The following is a 19,107-nucleotide window of genomic DNA, read 5'->3' on the forward strand; positions in this document are numbered from 1 at the left end:
GAGTTGTTCGGCTACTAAAACGTGTGAAAGTCCGACCATGGTTTGTAAAAAGCGGGTAAGAAAAGGTGCGAATGCCCGACAATGTATGATCAAAAGAGGGAGTGGAGGTTTTCGGCTGCAAGAAGGTCTGAATGTCCAACCATAATTTGTAAAAACCGGGGAAGAAAAGGCTCGAAAGCCCGACTATACACCATCAAAAGTGGGAGCGGAGGTGTTCAGCTGCAAGAAGGTGTGAATGTCTACCCATAATTACTGAAAAATGGGTAAGAAAAGGTGCGAATGCCTAACCATACATCATCAAAAGAGGGAGCGGAGGTGTTCCGCTGTAAGACGGTGTGAATGTCCGACCATAGATGGTAAAAAGCGGGTAAGAAAAGGTTAAATTACCCGACTGTACACAATCAAAAGAGGGAGCGGAGTTGTTCAGCTAAGAGAAGGTGTGAAAGTCCGACCTTGGTTTGTAAAAAGCGGGTAAGAAAAGGTTCGTATGCCCGAATATACACCATCAAAAGCGGAAGCGGAGGTGTTCGGCTGCAAGATATTGTGAACGTCCGACCAAAGTTTGTAAAAAGCAGTTAAGAAAAGGTTCGAATATCTAACCAAACATAATCAAAAGCGGGAGCAGAGCTGTTCGACTGGAAGTAGGTGTGAATGTCAGATCATAATTTGCAAAAAGCTGATGAGAAAGGGTGAGAATGCCCGACTATACACCATCAAATGCGGTAGCGGAGTTGTTCGGCTGTGAGTAGGTGTGAATCTCCAACCATAATTGCTGAAAAATGTGTTAGAAAAGGTAAAAATGCCGGTCCATACATAATCAAAATCGGGAGAGGTGGTGTTCAGCTGCAAGAAGGTCTAAATGTCCATCAATAATTGCTAGAAAACATGAAAGAAAATTTTCGAAAATCAAACCACACATGATCATAAGTGGGAGAGGAGGTGTTCAGCTGCAAGAAGGTGTGAATGTCCACCCATAATACCTGAAAAATGGGTAAAAAAAAGGTGCGAATGCCCAACCATACATCATCAAAAGCAGGAGTGCATGTGTTCGGCTACAAGAAGGTGTGAACGTCCAACCAAAGTTTGTAAAAAGCAGTTAAGAAAAGGTTCGAATATCCAACCATACATAATCAAAAGCGGGAGCAGAGCTGTTCGACTGCAAGTAGGTGTGAATGTCAGATCATAATTTGCAAAAAGCTGATGAGAAAGGGTGAGAATGCCCGACTATACACCATCAAATGCGGGAGCGGAGTTGTTCGGCTGTGAGTAGGTGTGAATCTCCGACCATAATTGCTGAAAAATGTGTTAGAAAAGGTAAGAATGCCGGTCCATACATCATCAAAAGCGAGAGAGGTTGTGTTCGGCTGCAAGTAGGTGTGAATGTCCAGCCATAATTACTCACAAACGGGTAAGAAAAGGTAGTATTGCCAGACCATATATGATCAAAACAGGGAGCGGAGGTGGTTCAGCTGCAAGAAGGTTTGAATGTCCGACTAAAGTTCAAATATATTAACAAAAGCGGGAGGAGAGGTCTTCGGATGAGAGTGGTTGAAAATTTCCAACCATAATGTATAAAATGCGGTGAAAAAAAGGTGTGATAGAACACTAAAAGGTGGAGCGGAAGTGTTCGGCTGCAAGAAGGTGTGAATGTTCGACTATATTTGGTGAAAAGCAGGTGAAGCAAGGTCTGAATGCCCAACCTTACATCATCAAAAGCGAGATCAGAGGTGTTTGGCTGCAAGAAGGCCATAGTTTGCCAAAAGCGGGTAAGGTGCGAATGTCCGACTAAATATCAACAAAATTTGGGGCGGAGGTCTTCGGATGCAAGTGGGTGTGAATGTCCGACTATATTTGGTGAAAAGCAGGTGAAGCAAGGTCTGAATGCCCAACCTTACATCATCAAAAGCGAGATCAGAGGTGTTTGGCTGCAAGAAGGCCATAGTTTGCCAAAAGCGGGTAAGGTGCGAATGACCGACTAAATATCAACAAAAGTGGGGGCGGAGGTCTTCGGATGCAAGTGGGTGTGAATATCCCACCATACAAGTATGGTGGAGAGGAAGCTGTGAATGGCCGACCATAGTAAAAGGCGGGTGAGAGAAGGTGCGAATGTCAAACCATACATAATCAAAACAGGGAGCGGAGGTGTTCTGCTGTAAGAAGGTGTGAATGTCCAACCATAGTTGGTAAAAAGCGGGTAAGAACAGGTTAAAATTCCCGACTGTACACAATCAATAGCGGGAGCGGAGTTGTTCGGCTACTAAAAGGTGTGAAAGTCCGACCATGGTTTGTAAAAAGCGGGTAAGAAAAGGTGCGAATGCCCGACAATGTATGATCAAAAGAGGGAGTGGAGGTTTTCGGCTGCAAGAAGGTCTGAATGTCCAACCATAATTTGTAAAAACCGGGGAAGAAAAGGCTCGAAAGCCCGACTATACACCATCAAAAGTGGGAGCGGAGGTGTTCAGCTGCAAGACGGTCTGAATGTCTATCAATAATTGCTAGAAAACATGAAAGAAAATTTTCGAATATCAAACTGCACATGATCATAAGCGGGAGAGGAGGTGTTCAGCTGCAAGAAGGTGTGAATGTCTACCCATAATTACTGAAAAATGGGTAAGAAAAGGTGCGAATGCCTAACCATACATCATCAAAAGAGGGAGCGGAGGTGTTCCGCTGTAAGACGGTGTGAATGTCCGACCATAGATGGTAAAAAGCGGGTAAGAAAAGGTTAAATTACCCGACTGTACACAATCAAAAGAGGGAGCGGAGTTGTTCAGCTAAGAGAAGGTGTGAAAGTCCGACCTTGGTTTGTAAAAAGCGGGTAAGAAAAGGTTCGTATGCCCGAATATACACTATCAAAACCGGAAGCGTAGGTGTTCGGCTGCAAGATATTGTGAACGTCCGACCAAAGTTTGTAAAAAGCAGTTAAGAAAAGGTTCGAATATCTAACCAAACATAATCAAAAGCGGGAGCAGAGCTGTTCAACTGGAAGTAGGTGTGAATGTCAGATCATAATTTGCAAAAAGCTGATGAGAAAGGGTGAGAATGCCCGACTATACATCATCAAATGCGGGAGCGGAGTTGTTCGGCTGTGAGTAGGTGTGAATCTCCGACCATAATTGCTGAAAAATGTGTTAGAAAAGGTAAAAATGCCGGTCCATACATCATCAAAATCGGGAGAGGTGGTGTTCAGCTGCAAGAAGGTCTAAATGTCCATCAATAATTGCTAGAAAACATGAAAGAAAATTTTCGAAAATCAAACCACACATGATCATAAGTGGGAGAGGAGGTGTTCAGCTGCAAGAAGGTGTGAATGTCCACCCATAATACCTGAAAAATGGGTAAAAAAAAGGTGCGAATGCCCAACCATACATCATCAAAAGCAGGAGTGCATGTGTTCGGCTACAAGAAGGTGTGAACGTCCAACCAAAGTTTGTAAAAAGCAGTTAAGAAAAGGTTCGAATATCCAACCAAACATAATCAAAAGCGGGAGCAGAGCTGTTCGACTGCAAGTAGGTGTGAATGTCAGATCATAATTTGCAAAAAGCTGATGAGAAAGGGTGAGAATGCCCGACTATACACCATCAAATGCGGGAGCGGAGTTGTTCGGCTGTGAGTAGGTGTGAATCTCCGACCATAATTGCTGAAAAATGTGTTAGAAAAGGTAAGAATGCCGGTCCATACATCATCAAAAGCGAGAGAGGTTGTGTTCGGCTGCAAGTAGGTGTGACTGTTCGACTAAAGTTTGTAAAAAGTGGGTAAGACAAGGTGCGAATGCCTGACAATGTATGATCAAAAGCGGAAGCGGAGGTGTTCAGCTGCAAGAAGGTCTACATGTCCATCAATAATTGCTAGAAAACATGAAAGAAACTTTTCCAAAATCAAACCGCACATGATCATAAGTGGGATAGGAGGTGTTCAGCTGCAAGGTGTGAATGTCCACCCATAATTCCTGAAAAATGGGCAAAAAAAAGGTGTGAATGCCCAACCATACATCATCAAAAGCAGGAGTGGAAGTGTTCGGCTACAAGAAGGTGTGAACGTCCAACCAAAATATGTTAAAAGCAGTTAAGAAAAGGTTCGAATATCCAACCAAACATAATCAAAAGCGGGAGCAGAGCTTTTCGACTGCAAGTAGGTGTGAATGTCAGATCATAATTTGCAAAAAGCTGATGAGAAAGGGTGAGAATGCCCGACTATACATCATCAAATGCGGGAGCGGAGTTGTTCGGCTGTGAGTAGGTGTGAATCTCCGACCATAATTGCTGAAAAATGTGTTAGAAAAGGTAAAAATGCCGGTCCATACATCATCAAAAGCGAGAGAGGTTGTGTTCGGCTGCAAGTAGGTGTGAATGTCCAGCCATAATTACTCACAAACGGGTAAGAAAAGGTAGTATTGCCAGACCATATATGATCAAAACAGGGAGCGGAGGTGGTTCAGCTGCAAGAAGGTTTGAATGTCTCCGACTAAAGTTCAAATATATTAAAGAAAGCGGGAGGAGAGGTCTTCGGATGAGAGTGGTTGAAAATTTCCGACCATAATGTATAAAATGCGGTGAAAAAAAGGTGTGATAGAACACTAAAAGGTGGAGCGGAAGTGTTCGGCTGCAAGAAGGTGTGAATGTCCGACTATATTTGGTGAAAAGCAGGTGAAGCAAGGTCTGAATGCCCAACCTTACATCATCAAAAGCGAGATCAGAGGTGTTTGGCTGCAAGAAGGCAATAGTTTGCCAAAAGCGGGTAAGGTGCGAATGTCCGACTAAATATCAACAAAATTTGGGGCAGAGGTCTTCGGATGCAAGTGGGTGTGAATATCCAACCATACAAGTATGGTGGAGAGGAAGCTGTGAATAGCCGACCATAGTTTGGAAAAAGCGGGTAAGAAAAGGTTTGAATACCCGAACATACACCATCAAAAGAGGGAGCGGAGGTGTTCCGCTGTACGAAGGTGTGAATGTCCGACCATAGTTGGTAAAAAGCGGGTAAGAAAAGGTTAAAATACCCGACTGTACACAATCAATAGCGGGAGCGGATGTGTTCGGCTACAAGAAGGTGTGAAAGTCCGACCATGGTTTGTAAAAAGCGGGTAAGAAAAGGTGCGAATGTCCAACAATGTATGATCAAAAGAGAGAGCGGAGGTTTTCGGATACAAGAAGGTTTGAATGTCCCACCATAGTTTGTAAAAAGCGGGTAAGAAAAGGTTCGAATGCCCGACTATACACAATCAATAGCGGGAGCGGATGTGTTCGGCTACAAGAAGGTGTGAAAGTCCGATCATGGTTTGTAAAAACCGGGAAGAAAAGGCTCGAAAGCCCGACTATACACCATCAAAAAGAAGGTTTGAATGTCCATCAATAATTGCTTTGAAACAAGAAAGTAAATTTTCGAATATCAAACCGTACATGATCATAAGCGGGAGAGGAGGTGTTCCGCTGTAAGACAGTGTGAATGTCCGACCATAGTTGGTAAAAAGCGGGTAAGAAAAGGTTAAAATACCCGACTGTACACAATCAATAGCGGGAGCGGAGTTGTTCGGCTACTAAAAGGTGTGAAAGTCCGACCCTGGTTTGTAAAAAGCGGGTAAGAAAAGGTTCGAATGCCCGAACATACACCATCAAAAGAGGGAGCGGAGGTGTTCCGCTGTAAGACGGTGTGAATGTCCGATCATAGTTGGTAAAAAGCGGGTAAGAAAAGGTTAAAATACCCGACTGTACACAATCAAAAGAGGGAGCGGAGTTGTTCAGCTAAGAGAAGGTGTGAAAGTCCGACCATGGTTTGTAAAAAGCGGGTAAGAAAAGGTTCGTATGCCCGAATATACACTATCAAAACCGGAAGCGTAGGTGTTCGGCTGCAAGAAGGTGTGAACGTCCGACCAAAGTTTGTAAAAAAGCAGTTAAGAAAAGGTTCGAATATCTAACCAAACATAATCAAAAGCGGGAGCAGAGCTGTTCGACTGCAAGTAGGTGTGAATGTCAGAGAATAATTTGCAAAAAGCTGATGAAAAAGGGTGAGAAATCCCGACTATACACCATCAAATGCGGTAGCGGAGTTGTTCGGCTGTGAGTAGGTGTGATTCTCCAACCATAATTGCTGAAAAAAGTGTTAGAAAAGGTAAGAATGCCGGTCCATACATCATCAAAAGCGGGAGAGGTGGTGTTCGGCTGCAAGTAGGTGTGAATGTCCATTAATAATTGCTTTAAAACATGAAAGAAAATTTTCGAATATCAAACCTTACATGATCATTAGCGGGAGAGGAGGTGTTCAGCTGCAAGAAGATGTGAATATCCACCCATAATTACTGAAAAATGGGTAGGAAAAGATGCGAATGTCCAACCATAAATTATCAAAAGCAGGAGTGGAGTTGTTCAGCTACAAGAAGGTATGAAAGTCCAACCATGGTTTGTAAAAAGCGGGTAAGAGAAGGTTCGAATACCCGAATATATACCATCAAAAGCGGAAGCGGGGGTGTTCGGCTGCAAGAAGGTGTGAACGTCCGACCAAAGTTTGTAAAAAGCAGTTAAGAAAAGGTTTGAATACCCAACCGAACATAATCAAAAGCGGGAGCAGAGCTGTTCGACTGCAAGTAGGTGTGAATGTCAGATCATAATTGCTGAAAAATGTGATAGAAAAGACTAGAATGCCGGACAATACATCATGAAAAAAGCGGGAGAGATTGTTTTTCGGCTGCAAGTAGATGTGAATGTCCAGCCATAATTACTCACAAACGGGGGAAGAAAAGGTAGTATTTCCAGACCACACATGATCAAAACAGGGAGCGGAGGTTTTCGGCTGCAAGGTCTGAATGTCCAACCGTAATTTGTAAAAATCGGGGAAGAAAAGGCTCGAAAGCCCAACTATACACCATCAAAAGCGGGAGCAGAGGTGTTCAGGTGCAAGAAGGTCTGAATGTCCGACCAATAATTACTGAAAAATGGGTAAGAAAAGGTGCGAATGCTAAATCATACATCATCAAAAGCAGGAGCGGATGTGTTCGGCTACAAGAAGGTTTGAATGTCCAACCATAGTAAGTAATAGGTGGGTAAGAAAAGGCTCGAATGCCCGACTATACACCATCAAAAGCGGAAGCGGAGGTGTTCGGCTGCAAGACGGTGTGAACGTCCGACCAAAGTTTGTAAAAAGCATTAAGAAAATGTTCGAATATCCAACCAAACATAATCAAAAGCGGGAGCAGAGCTGTTCGACTGCAAGTAGGTGTGAATATCAGATCATAATTTGCAAAAAGCTGACGAGAAAGGGTGAGAATGCCCGACTATACACTATCAAATGTGGGAGCGGAGGTGTTCGTCTGTGAGTAGGTGTGAATGTCCGACCATAATTGCTGAAAAATGTGTTAGAAAAGGTAAGAATGCCGGACCATATATCATCAAAAGCGGGAGAGGTTGTGTTCGGCTGCAAGAAGGTGTGAATGTCCAGCCATAATTACTCACAAATGGGTAAGAAAAGGTACTATTGCCAGACCATATATGATCAAAACAGGGAGCGGAGGTGGTTCAGCTGCAAGAAGGTTTGAATGTCCGACTAAAGTTTGTAAAAAGCGGGTAAGACAAGGTGCGAATGCCTGACAATGTATGATCAAAAGCGGAAGCGGAGGTGTTCAGCTGCAAGAAGGTCTACATGTCCATCAATAATTGCTAGAAAACATGAAAGAAACTTTTCCAAAATCAAACCGCACATGATCATAAGTGGGATAGGAGGTGTTCAGCTGCAAGGTGTGAATATCCACCCATAATTCCTGAAAAATGGGCAAAAAAAAGGTGTGAATGCCCAACCATACATCATCAAAAGCAGGAGTGGAAGTGTTCGGCTACAAGAAGGTGTGAACGTCCAACCAAAATATGTAAAAAGCAGTTAAGAAAAGGTTCGAATATCCAACCAAACATAATCAAAAGCGGGAGCAGAGCTTTTCGACTGCAAGTAGGTGTGAATGTCAGATCATAATTTGCAAAAAGCTGATGAGAAAGGGTGAGAATGCCCGACTATACATCATCAAATGCGGGAGCGGAGTTGTTCGGCTGTGAGTAGGTGTGAATCTCCGACCATAATTGCTGAAAAATGTGTTAGAAAAGGTAAAAATGCCGGTCCATACATCATCAAAAGCGAGAGAGGTTGTGTTCGGCTGCAAGTAGGTGTGAATGTCCAGCCATAATTACTCACAAACGGGTAAGAAAAGGTAGTATTGCCAGACCATATATGATCAAAACAGGGAGCGGAGGTGGTTCAGCTGCAAGAAGGTTTGAATGTCTCCGACTAAAGTTCAAATATATTAAAGAAAGCGGGAGGAGAGGTCTTCGGATGAGAGTGGTTGAAAATTTCCGACCATAATGTATAAAATGCGGTGAAAAAAAGGTGTGATATAACACTAAAAGGTGGAGCGGAAGTGTTCGGCTGCAAGAAGGTGTGAATGTCCGACTATATTTGGTGAAAAGCAGGTGAAGCAAGGTCTGAATGCCCAACCTTACATCATCAAAAGCGAGATCAGAGGTGTTTGGCTGCAAGAAGGCAATAGTTTGCCAAAAGCGGGTAAGGTGCGAATGTCCGACTAAATATCAACAAAATTTGGGGCAGAGGTCTTCGGATGCAAGTGGGTGTGAATATCCAACCATACAAGTATGGTGGAGAGGAATCTGTGAATAGCCGACCATAGTTTGGAAAAAGCGGGTAAGAAAAGGTTTGAATACCCGAACATACACCATCAAAAGAGGGAGCGGAGGTGTTCCGCTGTACGAAGGTGTGAATGTCCGACCATAGTTGGTAAAAAGCGGGTAAGAAAAGGTTAAAATACCCGACTGTACACAATCAATAGCGGGAGCGGATGTGTTCGGCTACAAGAAGGTGTGAAAGTCCGACCATGGTTTGTAAAAAGCGGGTAAGAAAAGGTGCGAATGTCCAACAATGTATGATCAAAAGAGAGAGCGGAGGTTTTCGGATACAAGAAGGTTTGAATGTCCCACCATAGTTTGTAAAAAGCGGGTAAGAAAAGGTTCGAATGCCCGACTATACACAATCAATAGCGGGAGCGGATGTGTTCGGCTACAAGAAGGTGTGAAAGTCCGATCATGGTTTGTAAAAACCGGGAAGAAAAGGCTCGAAAGCCCGACTATACACCATCAAAAAGAAGGTTTGAATGTCCATCAATAATTGCTTTGAAACAAGAAAGTAAATTTTCGAATATCAAACCGTACATGATCATAAGCGGGAGAGGAGGTGTTCCGCTGTAAGACAGTGTGAATGTCCGACCATAGTTGGTAAAAAGCGGGTAAGAAAAGGTTAAAATACCCGACTGTACACAATCAATAGCGGGAGCGGAGTTGTTCGGCTACTAAAAGGTGTGAAAGTCCGACCCTGGTTTGTAAAAAGCGGGTAAGAAAAGGTTCGAATGCCCGAACATACACCATCAAAAGAGGGAGCGGAGGTGTTCCGCTGTAAGACGGTGTGAATGTCCGATCATAGTTGGTAAAAAGCGGGTAAGAAAAGGTTAAAATACCCGACTGTACACAATCAAAAGAGGGAGCGGAGTTGTTCAGCTAAGAGAAGGTGTGAAAGTCCGACCATGGTTTGTAAAAAGCGGGTAAGAAAAGGTTCGTATGCCCGAATATACACTATCAAAACCGGAAGCGTAGGTGTTCGGCTGCAAGAAGGTGTGAACGTCCGACCAAAGTTTGTAAAAAAGCAGTTAAGAAAAGGTTCGAATATCTAACCAAACATAATCAAAAGCGGGAGCAGAGCTGTTCGACTGCAAGTAGGTGTGAATGTCAGAGAATAATTTGCAAAAAGCTGATGAAAAAGGGTGAGAAATCCCGACTATACACCATCAAATGCGGTAGCGGAGTTGTTCGGCTGTGAGTAGGTGTGATTCTCCAACCATAATTGCTGAAAAAAGTGTTAGAAAAGGTAAGAATGCCGGTCCATACATCATCAAAAGCGGGAGAGGTGGTGTTCGGCTGCAAGTAGGTGTGAATGTCCATTAATAATTGCTTTAAAACATGAAAGAAAATTTTCGAATATCAAACCTTACATGATCATTAGCGGGAGAGGAGGTGTTCAGCTGCAAGAAGATGTGAATATCCACCTATAATTACTGAAAAATGGGTAGGAAAAGATGCGAATGTCCAACCATAAATTATCAAAAGCAGGAGTGGAGTTGTTCAGCTACAAGAAGGTATGAAAGTCCAACCATGGTTTGTAAAAAGCGGGTAAGAGAAGGTTCGAATACCCGAATATATACCATCAAAAGCGGAAGCGGGGGTGTTCGGCTGCAAGAAGGTGTGAACGTCCGACCAAAGTTTGTAAAAAGCAGTTAAGAAAAGGTTTGAATACCCAACCGAACATAATCAAAAGCGGGAGCAGAGCTGTTCGACTGCAAGTAGGTGTGAATGTCAGATCATAATTGCTGAAAAATGTGATAGAAAAGACTAGAATGCCGGACAATACATCATGAAAAAAGCGGGAGAGATTGTTTTTCGGCTGCAAGTAGATGTGAATGTCCAGCCATAATTACTCACAAACGGGGGAAGAAAAGGTAGTATTTCCAGACCACACATGATCAAAACAGGGAGCGGAGGTTTTCGGCTGCAAGGTCTGAATGTCCAACCGTAATTTGTAAAAATCGGGGAAGAAAAGGCTCGAAAGCCCAACTATACACCATCAAAAGCGGGAGCAGAGGTGTTCAGGTGCAAGAAGGTCTGAATGTCCGACCAATAATTACTGAAAAATGGGTAAGAAAAGGTGCGAATGCCAAATCATACATCATCAAAAGCAGGAGCGGATGTGTTCGGCTACAAGAAGGTTTGAATGTCCAACCATAGTAAGTAATAGGTGGGTAAGAAAAGGCTCGAATGCCCGACTATACACCATCAAAAGCGGAAGCGGAGGTGTTCGGCTGCAAGACGGTGTGAACGTCCGACCAAAGTTTGTAAAAAGCATTAAGAAAATGTTCGAATATCCAACCAAACATAATCAAAAGCGGGAGCAGAGCTGTTCGACTGCAAGTAGGTGTGAATATCAGATCATAATTTGCAAAAAGCTGACGAGAAAGGGTGAGAATGCCCGACTATACACTATCAAATGTGGGAGCGGAGGTGTTCGTCTGTGAGTAGGTGTGAATGTCCGACCATAATTGCTGAAAAATGTGTTAGAAAAGGTAAGAATGCCGGACCATATATCATCAAAAGCGGGAGAGGTTGTGTTCGGCTGCAAGAAGGTGTGAATGTCCAGCCATAATTACTCACAAATGGGTAAGAAAAGGTACTATTGCCAGACCATATATGATCAAAACAGGGAGCGGAGGTGGTTCAGCTGCAAGAAGGTTTGAATGTCCGACTAAAGTTTGTAAAAAGCGGGTAAGACAAGGTGTGAATGCCCGACAATGTATGATCAAAAGAGGAGCGGAGGTTTTCGGCTGCAAGAAGGTCTGAATGTCCACCCATAATTACTGAAAAATGGGTAAGAAAAGGTGCGAAAGCCCAACCGCACATGATCATAAGTGGATGAGAAGGTAGTAAGTAGTGCAAGTAGGTGTGAATCTAAGATCATAATTTGTAAAAAGCGGGTAAGAAAAGGTAAGAATGCCCAACCATAAATTATCAAAAGCGGCAGCAGAGTTTCGGCTGGTATTTATCAATGTCTAGATAGATTTCAACAAAAAACAACGTTGTACTTTGCAGTAAAAGAAAGTGCAAATCAAAAGTTTTAGGAATCCGAGAATAAGCTTATTTTCATGAGTTCTGCACGATTTCGGATTTTATGTATAAAATGAATTTCTTCACGCAAACTAAGTTAACACTGCTTTGTCCTTCATATGTACCCATTTCTACATATATTTCAAGCATAAACTTCCTCATACTACCCTGAATGAGAAAGAGCCACACTTGTGATTAAGCCATACCTCCCTTTTGAGGAGTTCTGCATGATTTGGGATTTTATCTATAAAATTAATTCCTTCACTCAAACTATGTTAAAACGGCTTTTACCTTCATATTTATCAATGTCTCAATAGATTTAAACAAAAAAACAACGTTGTACTTTGCAATAAAAGAAAGAGCAAATCAAAAGTTTTAGGAATCCGAGAATAAGCTTATTTTCATGAGTTCTGCACGATTTCGGATTTTATGTATAAAATGAATTCATTCACTCAAACCAAGTTAAAACTGCTTTTTCCTTCATATTTATCAATGTCTAGATCGACTTCAACAAAGAACAACATTGTATTTTGCAGTAGAAGAAAGAGCAAAACTGAAGGATCAGGAATCCGAGAATAAGCTTCTTTTCATACGTTCTGCATGATTTGGGATTTTATGTATACAATGAATTCCTTCTCTCAAACTAAGTTAACACTGCTTTGTCCTTCATATGTACCCATTTCTACATATATTTCAAGCATAAACTTCCTCATACTACCCTGAATGAGAAAGAGCCACACTTGTGATTAAGCCATACCTCCCTTTTGAGGAGTTCTGCATGATTTGGGATTTTATCTATAAAATTAATTCCTTCACTCAAACTATGTTAAAACGGCTTTTACCTTCATATTTATCAATGTCTCAATAGATTTAAGCAAAAAAACAACGTTGTACTTTGCAATAAAAGAAAGAGCAAATCAAAAGTTTTAGGAATCCGAGAATAAGCTTATTTTCATGAGTTCTGCACGATTTCGGATTTTATGTATAAAATTAATTCATTCACTTAAACCAAGTTAAAACTGCTTTTTCCTTCATATTTATCAATGTCTAGATCGACTTCAACAAAGAACAACATTGTATTTTGCAGTAGAAGAAAGAGCAAAACTGAAGGATCAGGAATCCGAGAATAAGCTTCTTTTCATACGTTCTGCATGATTTGGGATTTTATGTATAAAATGAATTCCTTCTCTCAAACTAAGTTAACACTGCTTTGTCCTTCATATGTACCCATTTCTACATATATTTCAAGCATAAACTTCCTCATACTACCCTGAATGAGAAAGAACCACACTTGTGATTAAGCCATACGCCCCTTTTGAGGAGTTCTGCATGATTTGGGATTTTTTTCTATAAAATCAATTCCTTCACTCAAACTATGTTAAAACGGCTTTTACCTTCATATTTATCAATGTCTCGATAGATTTAAACAAAAAAACAACGTTGTACTTTGCAGTAAAAGAAAGAGCCAATCAAAAGTTTTAGGAATCCGAGAATAAGCTTATTTTCATGAGTTCTGCACGATTTCGGATTTTATGTATAAAATGAATTCATTCACTCAAACCAAGTTAAAACTGCTTTTTCCTTCATATTTATCAATGTCTAGATCGACTTCAACAAAGAACAACACTGTATTTTGCAGTAGAAGAAAGAGCAACACTGAAGGATCAGGAATCCGAGAATAAGCTTATTTTCTTATGGGCAAGTGGGAACTGCTTTGTCCTTCATATTTATCAATGTGTAGATGGATTTCAACTTCTTCTACTGCATCTTCTTCACACCTTCTTGTAGCCGAACACTTCCGCTCCCGCTATTGATTGTGTACAGTCGGGTATTTTAACCTTTTCTTACCCGCTTTTTACCAACTATGGTCGGACATTCACACCGTCTTACAGCGGAACACCTCCGCTCCCGCTTTTTATGGTGTATAGTCGGGCATTCGAACCTTTTCTTACCCGCTATTTACAAACTATGGTAGGACATTCAAACCGTGTATCCGTAAACCTCCGCTCTCTCTTTTGATCATACATTTTCGGACATTCGCACCTTTTCTTACCCGCTTTTTACAAACCATGGTCGGACTGTCACACCTTCTTGTAGCCGAACACATCCGCTCCCACTATTGATTGTGTACAGTCGGGTATTTTATCCTTTTCTTACCCGCTTTTTAGCCAAACAACTCTGATCTTGCTTTTGATGATGTAAGGTTGGGCATTCAGACCTTGCTTCACCTGCTTTTCACCAAATATAGTCGGACATTCACACCTTCTTGCAGCCGAACACTTCCGCTCCACCTTTTAGTGTTCTATCACACCTTTTTTTTCACCGCATTTTATACATTTTGGTTGGAAATTTTCAACCAATTTCATCCGAAGACCTCTCCTCCCGCTTTTGTTAATATATTTGAACTTTAGTTTGACATTCAAACCTTCTTGCAGCTGAACCACCTCCGCTCCCTGTTTTGATCATATATGGTCTGGCAATACTACCTTTTCTTACCCGTTTGTGAGTAATTATGGCTGGACATTCACACCTACTTGCAGCCGAACACAACCTCTCTCGCTTTTGATGATGTATGGACCGGCATTTTTACCTTTTCTAACACATTTTTCAGCAATTATGGTCGGAGATTCACACCTACTCACAGCCGAACAACTCCGCTCCCGCATTTGATGATGTATAGTCGGGCATTCTCACCCTTTCTCATCAGCTTTTTGCAAATTATGATCTGACATTCACACCTACTTGCAGTCGAACAGCTCTGCTCCCGCTTTTGATTATGTTTGGTTGGATATTCGAACCTTTTCTTAACTTCTTTTTACATATTTTGGTTGGACGTTCACACCTTCTTGTAGCTGAACACTTCCACTCCTGCTTTTGATGATGTATGGTTGGGCATTCACACCTTTTTTTTGCCCATTTTTCAGGAATTATGGGTGGACATTCACACCTTGCAGCTGAACACCTCCTATCCCACTTATGATCATGTGCGGTTTGATTTTCGAAAAGTTTCTTTCATGTTTTCTAGCAATTATTGATGGACATGTAGACCTTCTTGCAGCTGAACACCTCCGCTCCCGCTTTTGATCATACATTGTCAGGCATTCGCACTTTGTCTTACCCACTTTTTACAAACTTTAGTCGAACAGTCACACCTTTTTGCAGCCGAACACCATCTCTACCGCTTTTGATGATGTATGGTCCAGCATTCTTACCTTTTCTAACACATTCTTCAGCAATTATGGTCGGACATTCACACCTACTCAGAGCCGAACACCTCCGCTCCCGCATTTGATGGTCTATAGTCGGGCATTCTACAGCGGAAAAGACTCATTCTTATGTTTGGTTAGATATTCGAACCTTTTCTTAACTGCTTTTTACAAACTTTGGTCGGACGTTCAGACCTTCTTGCAGCCGAACACCTCCGCTTCCGCTTTTGATGGTGTATATTCGGGCATACGAACCTTTTCTTACCCGCATTTTACAAACCAAGGTCGGACTTTCACACCTTCTCTTAGCTGAACAACTCCGCTCCCTCTTTTGATTGTGTACAGTCGGGTAATTTAACCTTTTCTTACCCGCTTTTTACCAACTATTGTTGGACATTCACACCGTCTTACAGCGGAACACCTCCGCTCCCTCTTTTGATGGTGTATGTTCGGGCACTCGAACCTTTTCTTACCCGCTTTTTACAAACTATGGTCAGACATTCAAACCTTCTTGTAGCGGAACACATCCACTCCTGCTTTTGATGATGGGTATTCAAACCTACTTGTTGCCCGCTTTTCATTAATTATGGGTGGACATACACACCTTGTCGCAGCCAAACACCTCCGCTCCCTGTTTTGATCATGTATGATTGGACATTCGCACCTTTTCTCACCCGCTTTTTACTATGGTCGGCCATTCACAGCTTCCTCTCCACCATACTTGTATGGTGGGATATTCACACCCACTTGCATCCGAAGACCTCCGCCCCCACTTTTGTTGATATTTAGTCGGTCATTCGCAGCTTACCCGCTTTTGGCAAACTATGGCCTTCTTGCAGCCAAACACCTCTGATCTCGTTTTTGATGATGTAAGGTTGGCCATTCAGACCTTGCTTCACCTGCTTTTCACCAAATATAGTCGAACAGTCACACCTTCTTGCAGCCGAACACTTCTGCTCCACCTTTTAGTGTTCTATGGGGTATTCACACCTTTTTTTTCACCGCATTTTATTGATTATGGTTGGAAATTCTCACCCACTCTTATCCGAAGACCTCTCCTCCTGCTTTTGTTAATATATAGTCGGGCATTCAAACCTTTTCTTACCCGCTTTTTACAAATTATGGTCGAACATTCACACCTACTTGCAGCCGAACACCTCCACTCCCGCTTTTGATGGTGTATAGTCGGGCTTTCGAGCCTTTTCTTCCCCGCTTTTTATAAACTTTAGTCAGACATTCACACCTTGCAGCTGAACCACCTCCGCTCCCTGTTTTGATAATGTATGGTCTGGCAATACTACCTTTTCTTACCGGTTTGTGAGTAATTATGGCTGGACATTCACACCTACTTGCAGCCGAACACCACTTTTCCAGCTTTTGATGATGTATGGTCCGGCATTCTAGTCTTTTCTAACACATTTTTCAGCAATTATGGTTTGACATTCACACCTACTCACAGCCGAACACTTCCGCTCCCGCATTTGATGGTGTATAGTCGGGCATTCTCACCCTTTCTCATCAGCTTTTTGCAAATTATGATCTGACATTCACACCTACTTGCAGTCGAACAGCTCTGCTCCCGCTTTTGATTATGTTTGGTTGGATATTCGAAACTTTTCTTCACTGCTTTTTACAAACTTTGGTTGGACGTTCACACCTTCTTGCAGCCGAACACCTCCGCTTCCGCTTTTGATGGTGTATATTCGGGCATACGAACCTTTTCTTACCCGCTTTTTACAAACCAAGGTCGGACTTTCACACCTTCTCTTAGCTGAACAACTCCGCTCCCTCTTTTGATTGTGTACAGTCGGGTAATTTAACCTTTTCTTACCCGCTTTTTACCATCTATGGTCGGACATTCACACCGTCTTACAGCGGAACACCTCCGCTCCCTCTTTTGATGATGTATGGTTAGGCATTCGCACCTTCTCTTACCCATTTTTCAGTAATTATGGGTAGACATTCACACCTTCTTGCATTTGAACACCTCCTCTCCCGCTTATGATCATGTGCGGTTTGATTTTCGAAAATTCTCTTCCATGTTTTCTAGCAATTATTGATGGACATTCAGACCGTCTTGCAGCTGAACACCTCCGCTCCAGCTGTTGATGGTGTATAGTCGGGATTTCGAGCCTTTTCTTCCCCGATTTTTACAAATTATGGATGGACATTCAGACCTTCTTTCAGCCGAAAACCTCCGCTCCCTCTTTTGATCATACATTGTCGGGCATTCGCACCTTTTCTTACCCGCTTTTTACAATTCATGGTCGGACTTTCACACCTTTTAGTAGCGGAACAACTCTGCTCCCGCTATTGATTGTGTACAATAGGGTATTTTAACCTTTTCTTACCTGCTTTTTGCCAATTATGGTTGGACATTCACACCTTCTTACAGCGGAACACCTCCGCTCCCTCCTTTGATGGTGTATGTTCGGGCATTCGAACCTTTTCTTACCCGCTTTTTACAAACTATGGTCAGACATTCAAACCTTCTTGTAGCCGAACACATCCACTCCTGCTTATGATGATGGGTATTCAAACCTACTTGTTGCCCGCTTTTCATTAATTATGGGTGGACATACACACCTTGTCGCAGCCAAACACCTCCGCTCCCTGTTAGGATCATGTATGGTTGGGCATTCGTACCTTTTCTTACCCATTTTGCAGTAATTATGGGTGGACATTCACACCTTCTTGCATTTGAACACCTCCTCTCCCGCTTATGATCATGTGCGGTTTGATTTTCGAAAATTCTCTTCCATGTTTTCTAGCAATTATTGATGGACATTCAGACCTTCTTGCAGCTGAACACCTCCGCTCCAGCTGTTGATGGTGTATAGTCGGGCTTTCGAGCCTTTTCTTCCCAGATTTTTACAAAATATGGATGGACATTCAGACCTTGTTTCAGCCGAAAACCTCCGCTCCCTCCTTTGATCATACATTGTCGGGCATTCGCACCTTTTCTTACCCGCTTTTTACAAACCATGGTCGGACTTTCACACCTTTTAGTAGCGGAACAACTCTGCTCCCGCTATTGATTGTGTACAATCGGGTATTTTAACCTTTTCTTACCTCCTTTTTGCCAACTATGGTCGGACATTCACACCTTCTTACAGCGGAACACCTCCGCTCCCTCCTTTGATGGTGTATGTTCGGGCATTCGAACCTTTTCTTACCCGCTTTTTACAAACTATGGTCAGACATTCACACCTTCTTGCAGCCGAACACTTCCGCTCTACCTTTTAGTGTTCTATGGGGTATTCACACCTTTTTTTTCACCGCATTTTATAGATTATGGTTGTAAATTCTCACCCACTCTTATCCGAAGACCTCTCCTCCTGCTTTGGTTAATATATAGTCGGGCATTCGAACCTTTTCTTACCCGCTTTTTACAAATTATGGTCGAACATTCACACCTACTTGCAGCCGAACACCTCCGCTCCCGCTTTTGATGGTGTATAGTCGGGCTTTCGAGCCTTTTCTTCCCCGGTTTTTACAAATTATGGTTGGACATTCAGACCTTGCAGCCGAAAACCTCCGCTCCCTCTTTTGATCATACATCGTCAGGCATTCGCACCTACTTGCAGCCGAATACTTCCGCTCCACCTTTTAGTGATGTATGGTTGGCATTTGCACCTTTTCTTACCCTTTCTTACCCTACTGATTGCTTAAGATTAAGTTGTTTTTTCTCAAACTACAACATTTTTTTAATTGTTGAAACTTGATTTGAAGTGGATAAATAAGGAGGACAAACAGTTTTGAGTCAGGCTGATAGAAGGAATTAATTTTATAGCAAAATCTGTATTTCGTCATATGTCGAGAGATGCTTATTGCTGAAGAAGTACAAAGTACAACGTTGTTTATCGTTGAAACTTGATTAGACATGAATAAATATGAAGGACAAAGCAGTCTTAACTTGGTTAGAGTTAAGGTTTTATAGGAGAATCCGAATTCGTGCATAACTCGTAAAATAGAGCTTATTTTCGGATTCCTGAAGAATGAGTCTGGTTCTTTCTCATAATACAAAGTTTGTTGTTTATTGTTGAAACTTCATCAGAAGTGAAGAAATAAATGAATGCCTATCAACAAATGTGGGATCTAAATTCTAGTGCTTCCTCTAAAATAATTTCCTTTCTCAATTCAGAAATGTGTGTGTGTAAGTTACAACACCCGTGACACCAAAACGGCTTTCTTTTCTCTCTTTT

The sequence above is a fragment of the Leuresthes tenuis genome, unplaced genomic scaffold, assembly GCF_036924035.1.
Source record: "Leuresthes tenuis unplaced genomic scaffold, fLeuTen1.0.hap1 SCAF_10, whole genome shotgun sequence".
In the NCBI taxonomy this organism is placed as follows: Eukaryota; Metazoa; Chordata; class Actinopteri; order Atheriniformes; family Atherinopsidae; genus Leuresthes; species Leuresthes tenuis.